At 43.8% G+C, this 12,128-nt stretch overlaps 1 protein-coding gene across 12 annotated transcripts in view; it reads right to left on the reverse strand.

Annotated features, from left to right (window-relative positions):
- The window catches only part of CCR8 (C-C motif chemokine receptor 8), a 99,457-nt gene that overhangs the window by 61,812 nt on the left and 25,517 nt on the right, over nt 1-12,128 (reverse strand). For 3 of the 12 annotated variants that reach the window (XM_064496709.1, XM_010974802.3, XM_064496703.1), the window contains exon 1: nt 11,462-11,691. The exons of 8 other annotated variants lie outside the window; for them this stretch is intronic. The gene's annotated coding sequence lies outside the window, so the exon portion shown is untranslated. Of the gene's footprint in view, nt 1-3,808; nt 3,933-11,461; nt 11,692-12,128 lie in introns of those variants that run through there. One more of the 12 variants, XM_064496705.1, reaches the window with a different exon arrangement.

The following is a 12,128-nucleotide window of genomic DNA, read 5'->3' on the forward strand; positions in this document are numbered from 1 at the left end:
CAGTTTGCTGCACTATTACCCTGATTCTTGTTCCAACTGTTGAATCATAAAGGTTTTAATTAAACTTTTAGCTTCTTTCTGGACTCCCAAGAAAAGAGGAAAAAAATATTTTGGCTTGAGAAACAAAGAAGAGAGACAAACGCTTTCCTTTCTAGAATAAAATTAGATTTGTATCCTAAGAAATGTTCATTCATTCATTTTGCTGAATAACACAGAACAGGGAGAAAATAAGGAAGTTCACTGAAAACCCTTAGAAATGATGTTGTTATCTAAATAAAGGAAGGCACATTTGAAAAGGACAGTTGGTATTAAGGGCACAACTGGATCACACCCACCACGGCTTGTGGGCTCTGGGCTTCCCAAAAGCAGAAGGAAACTCCAAAGGCAGAGAGAGAGCTTTGACTGAGTCCCAACATATTAACTCTGTGACTTTGGGCAAGGTGTTTTGACACCTCTGAGGCTCAGTTTCCTCATCTGGAGAAGAATAAAAATAGTGCTCACATCCTAGGATTATTATGAGGATTTAGTAAGATTACCTCTACAAAGCTCACAGCAAAGCAAAGCAAGCTCAAGTAAATGTGCCAACTCTTCTGATCCTTTTTTGTTTTTATTGGATTGAACCTTTCCTAGTGAGGAAACTCATACTGTTTTGCCCTTGCTGTCTTGCTTTTTCAGTCCCATAATCACAGAATTATGGGTGATCAGAGATAGCTGGATCCAAACCCACGCTTTGCAGGTAAGGGAAAGGAGGCCCAGAGAGGGTCAGAGGCTGGCCCGAGATCACACAGTGAGTTCATGAAAGAGGGAGATCCTTTGACTCTCAGTCTACTGATTCTTTCCTCTTCTTGATAAAAATATAGACCAATCCCTATGGTGACTATAGTTAACAATATGTGTTGTATATTTGAAAGTTGCTAAGAGAGTAGATTTTAAAAGTTCTCACCACACATAAAATATTGTAACTATGTGAAGTGATGGATGTGTTAACTAACCTTATTGTGATAATCATTTTATACACATATAAAATTATATGTAGAAAACCCTAAAGACTCCATCAAAAACCTGTTAGAACTAATAAATTCAGTAAAGTTGCAGGATACAAAATCAATACACAAAAATCTGTTGTGATTCTTTACAAAATAATAAGCCATCTGGAAGAGAAATTAAGAAAACAATTCCATGAATAGCTGCATCAAAAAGAATACAATACTTAGGAATAAATTTGCCAAGCAGGTAATACACCTGTGTATTGAAAACTACAAGATGCTAATGAAAGAAATTGAGAAAGACACAAATAAATGGAAAGCTATTCCATGCTCATATATTGGAAGAATTAATATTGTTAAAATGTCTGCACTATCTAGGCAATATATAGATTCAAAGTAATCCCTACCAAAGTTCCTTTTCACGAAATAAAACAAACTCCTAGAATTTGTATGGAACCACAAAAGACCCTCAAATAGCCAAAACAATCTTGGAAAAGAGAGACAAAGCTAGAGGCATCATGCTCCCTGACTTTAAACTATATTACAAAGTGATAGTAGTTAAAACACTGTTGAATTGGCATAAAAACAGACACATAGATCAATGCATCAGAATAGAGAGCCCAGAAATAAACTGACATATATGTGGCCAATTAACAAAGAAGCCAAAAATACACAATGGTGTATTTTTGTCTCTTCAATAAATGGTGTTAGGGAAACTGGACAGCTACATGCAAAATAATGAAATTGGACCACTATCTTATACCATGTGCAAAAATTAACTCAAAATGGATGTATGACCTGAAACCATAAAACTCCTAGAAGAAAACAACAAGCAGTATGACTATGTGAAGACCCTGGCAATGATTTTTTGAATCTGACAACAAAAGCAACAAAAACAAAAATAAACAAGTGGATGACATCAAACTAAAAAGCTTCTGCACAGCAAAGGGAACCAGTAACAAAATGAAAAGTCAACCTACTGACTAGGAGAAAGTAACTGCAAATTATACATCTGATAAGGGGCTAATATCCAAAATACAGAGAAAACTCATACAACTCAATAGCAAACAAGCAAAACCTAAACAATCTAATTTTTAAATGGGCAGAAGATCTGAATAGACACAATTCTAAAGAAGACAAACAGATAGCCAACAGGTACATGAAAAGACGCTTTAACATCATTAATCATCAGGGAAATGCAAACAAAACCCACAAATATCATCTTACACCTATTAGAAAAGGTGTTATCAAAAATACAAGAAGTTATCAAAAGACAAGGTGTTGGCAAGGATGTGGAGAAAAGGGAACCCTTGTGCGTTGGTGGTGGGAATGTAAACTGGTGCAACCTCTTTGGAAAACAGTATAGAAGTTCCTCAAAAAATTAAAACTAGAGCTACCATATGATATAGTGATTCCACTTCTGGCTATTTATCTGAAAATTTTTTTAAACAATAATTCAAGAATACACACACACATATACACATGTTCATTGCAGCATTTACAATAGCCCAGATATGGAAACAACCTAAGTGTCCATTGATGAATGAATGGATAAAGAAATTGTGGTAAATATACACAGTGGAATACTATGCAATCATGAAAAAGAATGAAATCCTATCATTTGTGACACCATAGACAGACCTTGAGGGCATTGTGCGAAGTGGAATATGTCAAGCAGAGAAATACAAACACCATACCATCTCTCTTATATGTGGAATTTAAACAACAACAACAACAACAACAACAACAACAAAAATGAAGCTCATAGATTCAGAGAACAGACGTGGTTGCAAGAGGTGGGGTTAAGGAGTGGGAGAAATGGATGAACTTTTTAAATTTTTAAATAAATTGAATTAAAAATTTAAAAAACAAAAATAAAATCACTATGTTGTACACCTTAAACTTATACAATGTCATATGTCAATTATGTCTCAATAAAACTGGGGGAAAAGTACAGATCAGTCCTGCCTCTAAGAACAGAGAACATAGGGAGGTAATGGAAAAACCGCCAAAAGAGGATCTGCAGACAAATGATTTAGGCAGAAAGGAAAGTTCTACCCTCCAGAATGCAGAGTTTCACAGAATCAGTCTGCTCATGGTTGACAGGTGCAGCCTGGGTGGTTCAGCCTTTGACGACAGCTGTTCTGTGACATCAGTATCTCTAATGAAAGATGGTGAACAGACAGGGACCCACCAGCCAAGGGCACCAGAATTCCCAGAGGCAAATGCTATGGGCCGGCCCCAGCAGGACCTGGGTGGGTGGACCAAGCCTTAGGGAAAGAGGCCACTGCAGAGGGAAGGCCACATTCTGCGGCTGCCCTAGTGCTCCGGGAAATGCCGGGTCTCTTCCAAATAATCCTATTCACTTTAGGCTGATTCTGTGCTCATTAAATGACCATCTGAAGGAGAAGACGACTTCCCAGGGATCTTGCCATCAAGAAAGATGGAGAATACATGCTTTTGGTTACTGGGAAGCGCAATCATTCCTTATAATCCACTGCATTTGGCATGCCGATAGGGTCTGGTGGGCTTTTCATCATCCCTCTCCGTGGGACGCTCACTGTCCCTCAGGCCCAGTGGGAGAATTCTCCTCTGGCCTCAAAAGGCTGACAACCACACTGGGGAATTTGGCAACCTAACTCTGAGAGGTCCACCTTGGGTACCACCTGGCCCTTAGACGATGTCCCATTAGTGCCCTCAAAATTGGAGCAATCTGTCTCAACTCAGAAACAAATTTTCTTTCCCACCTGCAACCCACTCTCCCAGCCCATGGGGACCACTTCAGTTTCAACAAGACCTGTAATACTGTTTGCTTAACTTACTGAGTTTGCAACTGCATTCTGGGCTACCCAAGAGCAGTATCATCCAAGAGCAACTGAGAGAAGTCAGTCTCTGCAAATGTGGAAACACCTGGTCTCTCTTCAAGATGCCCTCCATCCACAGGAGGGCCAAGATGTCTTCCTGAGGACATAAGGTGCCATGTCTCTATTTCTGTTATATGAGGCGTGCTGTTAGGCAACAAAGTTCCTCCACAGACACACCCTAGACAGCGCTAGAAACCACAGACACACTCAGCAGAAAAATTACTGTTTTACCCCATGACCCCTCATTTATTTGGGTAGAAACAAAAATAAAATTTCAATTTGCATTTCTCTGACTACAAGGTAAGACTGTTCAGTTTTCAAAGTGCTTGTTCTATACTCTTTATGTCTTTTTCTGATTATCAAAGAGATGCACAGTCTTAGAAAACACCAAAAATAAAGAAATGTATAAAAGTTTTAAATTACACAATATTCCACTTCCTGTAGATAACCACTCTTTGACACTGAGGTAGTTTTCCACCATGTCTTTCTCTGAAGATACGATTTTTTTAATAAAAAGATTTGAGATCCTAATGGTTTTAGATAGTTGTTTTTTCCACTTAACATTATTGCATAGACACTTTCCCATGTATTAAAGTCAAACATGATTTTTAATGATTGCACAGGAGTCTTTATGTACTTTATCTAGCCAAGCCCCTACTGGTTTACATGGATCTAGAAAGGAAAAATCCAGATTTTTTCCTCCTTCTGTGTAGGGAAAACTCCAATTCTTCCGCACTGTGTTTGCCACCTGTGTGTCTCCTCTACCGCTCACACAGAACATTTCATTTCTGACACCTCTGATCACCCAGTGTGTGGGGAGCTTCCTCCACATCAAACAATTCTCTGTGACACCAGCTGGGTGTCCTACAATCTAACTCCATTCTGACACTATCTGCCTGGAGATCTCTCCCCAGAGATAACATCAGATCCCATGAGTTAAGGACTCAGTTCCTCAAGACTGCTCCCACCCAACATCAGATGCTGATCACAAGTAGTAGGTTCCCAGGTTACCCACAACTCCTGTCTGAGCTGATTACAAACTGGAGATTCCCACGACTCCTTCTTTGGTAGGATTAATTTGCCAGAGCAGCTCAAAGGACTCAGAAAGCATGTCTGTTTACCCGTTTATTAAAGAATGTGATAAAGGACACAGATGAACAGGCAGATGATGGGATACAGATGGTAAGGTTTTTTTCAAAACTGATTCTGCACCAGACTGCTTCTCACCACTCCCACCACTGTCCTCCCTCCAACACATCACCTCCTTTCTCCTTCCTTCCTAGACAACTCCACTCTCCTCCACTGCCCATTCCCTGCACCACCCCCAGGGAGTCCTCTTAATATCCAGTCAGATCATGGCACTTCTCCATTCCCAGACTAGCCAGTGGCTCCCACCTCCCTGAAAATGAACCCAAGCTCTCTACTGGGATCTACGAGACCCTATGTGATCCTGCCCTCACCTCCCGTCCCGAGTCTCGTATCCCAAGACTGGCCTCCCATACTCAATTTCGCCACCCAGGCCTCTTAGCTCTTCCTGAAACAGGCTGAGCTCTTCTCTTCCACAGGCCATCTGCACTTGCTTCTTTCTCTGCCTGGGCCCCCCTTCCCCCCCTTTTTTTTTTGATGTAGGGAGCTCTTTTATCAGAACTATGCATGGCCCAGCCTCCAGCTTCACTCAACCTCTGCTTCAATATCATCTCTGCAGACAGACCTTCACAAATCGCGCCACCTAAAACACAGACCCCACCCCCACCTCATTCCCTACCCCTATTCCTGGCTCTATTTCTTTTCTTATCCCTTATCTCTTCCTGCCATTATATTACATGTTTGTCTGTTTCTTTTTTCTCTTCCCCATTGCCATGTAAGGACCAGACTCACAGCACCGCAAATGTACCGGACATGTAGTAGGAACAAACATTTACCGACTAAATTAATATATTTCTGTGTGAATTGCCTCCTGGTGTCTTTTGCACATGTTGGTATGTTTGACATTTTAAAATTAATTTTTAAAGACAAACGAACTTATTTATAAAACAGAAACAGACTCATAGACATAGAAAACAAACATATGGTTACCAGGGGAGGAAGTGGGTGGGAAGGGATAAATTGGGAGTCGAGATTTGCAGATACTAACTAATCTATATAAAACAGATAAACAACAAGTTTATACTGTATAGCACAGGGAACCATATTCAATATCTTTTAGTAACCTACGGTGAAGAAGAATATGAGAACGAATGTATGTATGTTCCTATATGACTAAAGTATTGTGCTGTACCCCAGAAAGTGACACAACATTGTAAACTGACTGTACTTCAATAATAATATACTTAAACATTTTTTTAAATAAAATTGATTTTTAAGAGCTGACTGTAGAGGAAATAAAATAATCTTTTGTCTGTCATACATAATAAGTATTTTTCCTGTCATTTTCTACTTTTCTGTTTCATAAAACAGAACTCACAGCAGTTTCTCTTTAAAAGTGACTCTACCTTGTAGTAAATGCAGGTCCCTCCCCAGTTCTGTTGGTTGCTTTTGGTCTTAGTGGGTAACATTATCGAACATTTTCATTTTTACCTATGTGTTCACTAGCACTTTAACAAAACACTGGAAGCGGCTGCCCAGAGGCTGCTAGCCAGGTGCTATTTAATCCTGAAAGTCAGGGACATGACTTAGCTACGACATATTTACTGCAGTCGTTAATGTGAACTGTTCGGAAGGAGCAGAAATGACACTGCATAAACTCCTCATTACTCAAACCACAGGCAGCTATTCACAGGCTGGGGAAATCATAGGCAGCTGAATCTGATGCCAGTTCTTTGGGTATGTATCACATTCAATTTGGCTACTCCCTAGAGGCATCCAGGTGTCTTATCTGAAGAGGCATGAACCAGTAAGATGGCCCAGAGCCTTAGAGAAGCGCGGGGTTTTGAAAATGCTTGGTCTAGGGATGACACAATGGCCACAACGAAGAACTGAGATTATGTCTGAAATCTCCTGTGCTTTTACTGGCCAAAGAGGAGGTTTGAAAACACTATGTGCAGACCCTATATATGGCATCAGAACAATCTTAGGAAAATAAGGAGCCCAGGTTATCAAGCTTGGTCTTTCGGGAAGTTCTATTCCACTCACCCTGGTCACCACTGGTCACTCTCAGGCTAAGGGAACACCTGCCCCACAGGCTCCCGCTTTCTTCCAAGTATTACAGATCTGCCAGCCCCTGAGCCTGGCATCTATGACTTCACAGGGCCTTCAGCAAGGCCAGAAGGACGCCGAGACCATCCTGCCACTCTCTTGTTCATGAAGGTCTACCTTCCCCCTACAGTGAGCCTGGACTCGGAAGCTAGGCATCCCTGCTCTGAGAGTGCCGGTCTTTGGAAATTACTTAATTGCCTTGGGCCTTTTATTCATCATAAAAATGGGGTGGTGATATTCATATTCAGAGGAGAAAATGAGAGATTGCAGTCAAAGCAGCTCCCACTGTGTCTAGCACAAGGCAGGAGCTCAACCCAGGTTCGCATCCCTTGTCCTCTGTCTGCTGCCCCAGAGTTTAAGGACGCCTCCTCCCAAGCCCTGCTGGCCTTAATTCCAGTGTCTGGAAACCTGCCCGTGAGCCCTTCAGTTATATTCCCTCTTCATGAGTGGAATGGGGTGAAGGTTCATTAGCTTGAGATCTCACATGCCCAGGTATCCCAAGTAACTATGGTGATTCCCAAAGTGTCAGAGCGGCATATGCAGATTTGGACCCAACATGGGCCCTAAGTAGAACCTGAACCTTTATATACATTTTCATGAACCCAGTTTTGCTTACCAGAATATGGAGGGTGTAGAGAGTGAGGATGCAAGAAGTGGTCTTCTGTTTTGTAGTTAACACGAGTGAAATATATGCCTCGGAAATATATGACTTCTGTGCTTAGTGACATGCGCTGGGTGATGTCAGCAGCTGCTATTCAGAATGTGCAAAATATGAATAAAGAAGTAAAGGTTTACTGAGGTAAAATTAATGGAGCAGTGGGGAGGGTATAGTTCAAGCAGTAGAGCGCATGCTCAGCATGTACAAGGTCCTGGGTTCAATTCCCAGTACCTCCATTAAAAAAAATAATTAAATAAATAAGCCTAATTACCTCTCCCCACCCCAAAAAAATTACTGGAGCAAGAAAAAATAGTGATTAACCAATTAAAAAATGGGCAAGGACCTGAATAGACACTGTTCCAAAGAAGACACACAAGTGGCCAACAACATAAAATGGTGCTCAACATCACAAACCATCTGGGAAATGCAAATCAAAACCACAATGAAATATCACTGCACACATGTTACAGTGGTTATTATCGAAAGACAAGAGATAAATGCTGACAAGGATGTGGAGAAAAAGGAACCCTTGTGCAGTGTTGCTGATAAAGTAACTGGGTACAATCATCACGGAAAACAATCGGAGGTTCCTCAAAAAATTAAAACTAGAACTACCATCTGATCCAACAACTCCACTTCTGTGTATGTGTGTAAAGGAAATGAAATCAGTTTCTTGAAGAATTCTGTACCTCCATGTTCACTGCAGCATTATTTACAATAGCCAAGATGTGGAAACAACTCACTGTCCATCAATGGATGAATGGATAAAGAAGATATGGTATATACAGTCTATGGAATATTATTCAACCATAAAAAGGAAGATCCTGACATTTGCAACCATATGGGTGAAGCTTGAGGGCGTTATGCTAAGTGAAGTCAGTCAGACAGAGAAAGACAAATACTGTATGATCTCACTTACATGTGGAATCTAAAAAAGCTGAATTCAGAGAAACTGAGAGTAGAATTGTGTTTACCAGGGCCTGTTGGGGGTAGGAAATGGGGTGATGTTGCTCAAAGGGTACAAGCTTCCTGTTGTAAGATGAGTAAGTTCTGAGGATCTCACGTACAGCCTGGTGACCATAGTTAACAATACTGTACTGTATACTTGAACGTTGCTAAGAGAATAGACCTTAAATGTTCTCACCACCCACACAAAAAGGTATTTATGTGAGGTGATGGATGTGTTAACAAATCTAATTGCAGTAATCATTTTGCAATATACACGTATATCATGTCATCATGTCGTACATCTTAAACTTACACAATCTTGTATGTAAAATTTATATCTCAATAAAGCTAGGGGAAAAAAATTAAAACAGAGACTAAGTTTCCACATTTGGCTGAATAGGAGGCAACCTGAAGCTGGAGAAGTAGCTACAGTTTGCAGTGCGTCGATGCTTGCAAGCTGTATTTAAACATATCTAAAGAAGGGTGCATTTCTTCTGTATTTATGACCGAATTTTTGAGGACAGATCATTTGCATGAATTAAATTTATTTATTAAATCAAAACCCGGAATTTGCTACCTTTTTCCCCTAATAACAGGATGGTAAAGAAGGAAGGCATAAGGCACGTGGTACTTTGGGCTGCCCACCCTGGACTTCCGTGTGCAGAATTCACAAAGCCTCCCACTGCCCACCAGACGGCCCCCTCCCATCTACACACCAGCCACTGAGCTTCTCGGATGACCTGAAGTAACAGAACCCTTATACCAACTATCCCAGGTACGTGCGTACGCGCGCACGCACACACACACACACACACCCCTTCCTTGGGGCAAAAAGAGGGGCCAGCTCTGTAGAGGACAGCAGTTGTAGCTTAACAACCCAGAAATGTGTATTTTGTGTCTGCAGAAGAGGAAGAAGGAAGCCCCAGGAGAACTCGGGGGCCGCTGGGAGAAGCCACCAGCCAGTAGAGAAGGTTGGTGACTGCTTGAAAGAGCAGTGATCGTGAAGGCTCAGAAGGGTCCTGATGACGTGTGGGCAAAGGCCCCCAGCTCTCAGGTGGACCCTTCCCCCAAGCAGCCCACCCAGCCCAGGCAGGCCAAGCACACGCCCCCTGGCGTGCGGCCACCCAAAGGCCCTGCTCCTGGGGTGAACCTGACTTCTTTAGTGATGCGCCCTCCCTCCTGTCTCCTTTTCTCTCCTCGTTCCAGAGCATCGCTGTCCCTGTATCCACTCGTCACACTGCGTCCTAGTTTCTATTACCTCCCTGTCTCCCAGGTCCCTCCATCTGTGATCAGAAGAGTGGGGCTTCTGCACTCAGAGGCAGATCCACACTTGCGTCTCAGCCCAGCACTTCCCAGCCCCAGATGTGGGCTGTTCCCTGGTCAGCAGGCTGTTGTGTTCTTGGAAGGACTGGTGTGTAGATGTGGGAGCTACTTCTGGGCAGAGGTTCCTGGGCCCCGAGATGTGAAAGGCGTGGAGGAGAAGCAGGTGGCGTCAGGCCCCAGCTCTTCCTGGGAACCTCCCAGACCCTTTGAGGAGCAAGATCATCTCCCCAGATCCACACAGAAGCCACCAAGGCTGCAGCTGTTTGGAGCCTCCAAGTGCACCCCTGACAGCTCCCCAGGAGACGTGGATGCTGGGCAGGAGACAGCTGATGTATGACCAACATGGGGGATGCCATCAGAGAGCACAAACTTGTCCCTGACACCTGTAAGCTGCCCCTGTGACTCCAGAAAGTCACAGGGAGATGTCCTCACCCAGGGGACCCCTGGGCCCCAGACAACAGAGGGTTGTGTTCACTGAGTCTCATATGTTTCCTGGGCCACACTAGCCAAGTGACCATGAGTTCATCTCCGAACTTGTCTCAGACTCAGCTGCCTCATGAATGAAATGGTAACAGAGCAGCATTGTGGTTAAACAGGTGGGTTCAAGTCTCAGCTCCTCCACATACTGGCTTTAAAACTTGAAGGAATTCACTGTCTCTCTCTGTGCCTTGGTTTTCTCAGGCGTTAAAATAAACATAACACTAGTACTTAGTGTTAGAGTTTCTGCTACTTCAGGGGGTCACAGAAGCAGATGCTAAGACAGGAAGGGATTAGACGCAAGAATGATGTGTTAGGGAAAATGCCTGTGAGGGAGGTGGGGGAGACATGGGGGACTGGGAGAGCCTTCGGAGATGCAGGTGTGTCTCCTGAGCTGGAGAGAGGGAAGGACAGTTTTGGCAAAGCCACTGGGGTGTCATGGAGCCAAAGTCACTACCAGAGGAATCCTGGGAGGTGGACCTGCCCTGTGTTCCTGCCACACTCATCACTGGAGGGGGCACCACACAGAGCACGGCGGTCAATTCATGTCGTAAGAATTTAAGAACTGCTTGATTCTGATGAAGGTGCTTAAAACAGAGCTGGATTGAATCACCACAAATGTCCCCAACTTCCAGCCCTCTGGGACCCTTTCCTTCTTCCCACTATCCTGTGCTCCCTCTACTGAAATGGCCCCCCTGGTTTCATTCTTTTTTCTTTCTTCTTTTATCTTTTTCCTTTTCTCTTTAAAGTCCCTTCCCAGTTCTGCCCTTCAGACACAAGCCCCAGCCAGAAACGCTGCAGAGGGTCAGGGGAGAGGAATGGCAGGAAGGGCTCGGAGGGTCCTGATGGGAAGGGGGAAGGCTTGGACAGGCTGCCCCGCGCCCCTTCCTCCCCTTAGACACAGTGTGGTCCAGGGGGAGGCTGCCCCCAGAACGGCAGCCACACCCCCACACGGAGCACTGGCACCTGGATTACTTCCCTTAGGGAGAAAATCAGCACCCAGCCCTCACCTGCCAGTCCTTCAGCCGAGAAGGGAGGGAAGCTGGGCGCCTTCAGTCCCCTCGCTCCTCCTCCCGGCAGGATGAAGTTCTATTTTAGTTCCTACTGCCTGTTGTTAGTCACCAGTGCGATGGGGTGACATTTGTCTCCATTGTCAGGGGGAAGCTGAGGAAGCCAATACTTCTCCTTTGGGCTGGAAGTTGCAAAACCCTTCCTCAATCCCCGGCATGTTAAATCCTGCTTCTGTTTTCACAGCTAGGGGCAAAATCCAAATAGTATCTTTCTAAAACTAGACGAAAGAAGCCATGACTTAGCCTGAAATGAGTCTAAGACCCTCGGAGGAGAGGACTGAGAAGGGCTATTCCAGCAGGGGCACCTCTGTAATGGACGGCTTTCAGTCTGCAGGACAAGCTGACACCCTCCTTCGTGTTTCTAATTCAAGGAACCCAGCTGGGGTGGAGTAGTCTGGGACTGATGCATACACAAAGAGTGGCATCACCCCACTTCAGGAAATGCCAGCGTCTTAGTACAAACCAACTCAAAGAAGGGAACTACCATTTGCGTGTCTGCTACACAGAGGCTCTAAAGTACGTACTGGTGGCGAGGCTGTCTGCAGCCCTCCACAGCCACTGGCCTGATCAGTACTCACCACAGGGCAGCCCCCAAAGTCTAAGAAAT

This window comes from Camelus dromedarius, chromosome 17, assembly GCF_036321535.1.
Source record: "Camelus dromedarius isolate mCamDro1 chromosome 17, mCamDro1.pat, whole genome shotgun sequence".
Classification (NCBI taxonomy): domain Eukaryota; kingdom Metazoa; phylum Chordata; class Mammalia; order Artiodactyla; family Camelidae; genus Camelus; species Camelus dromedarius.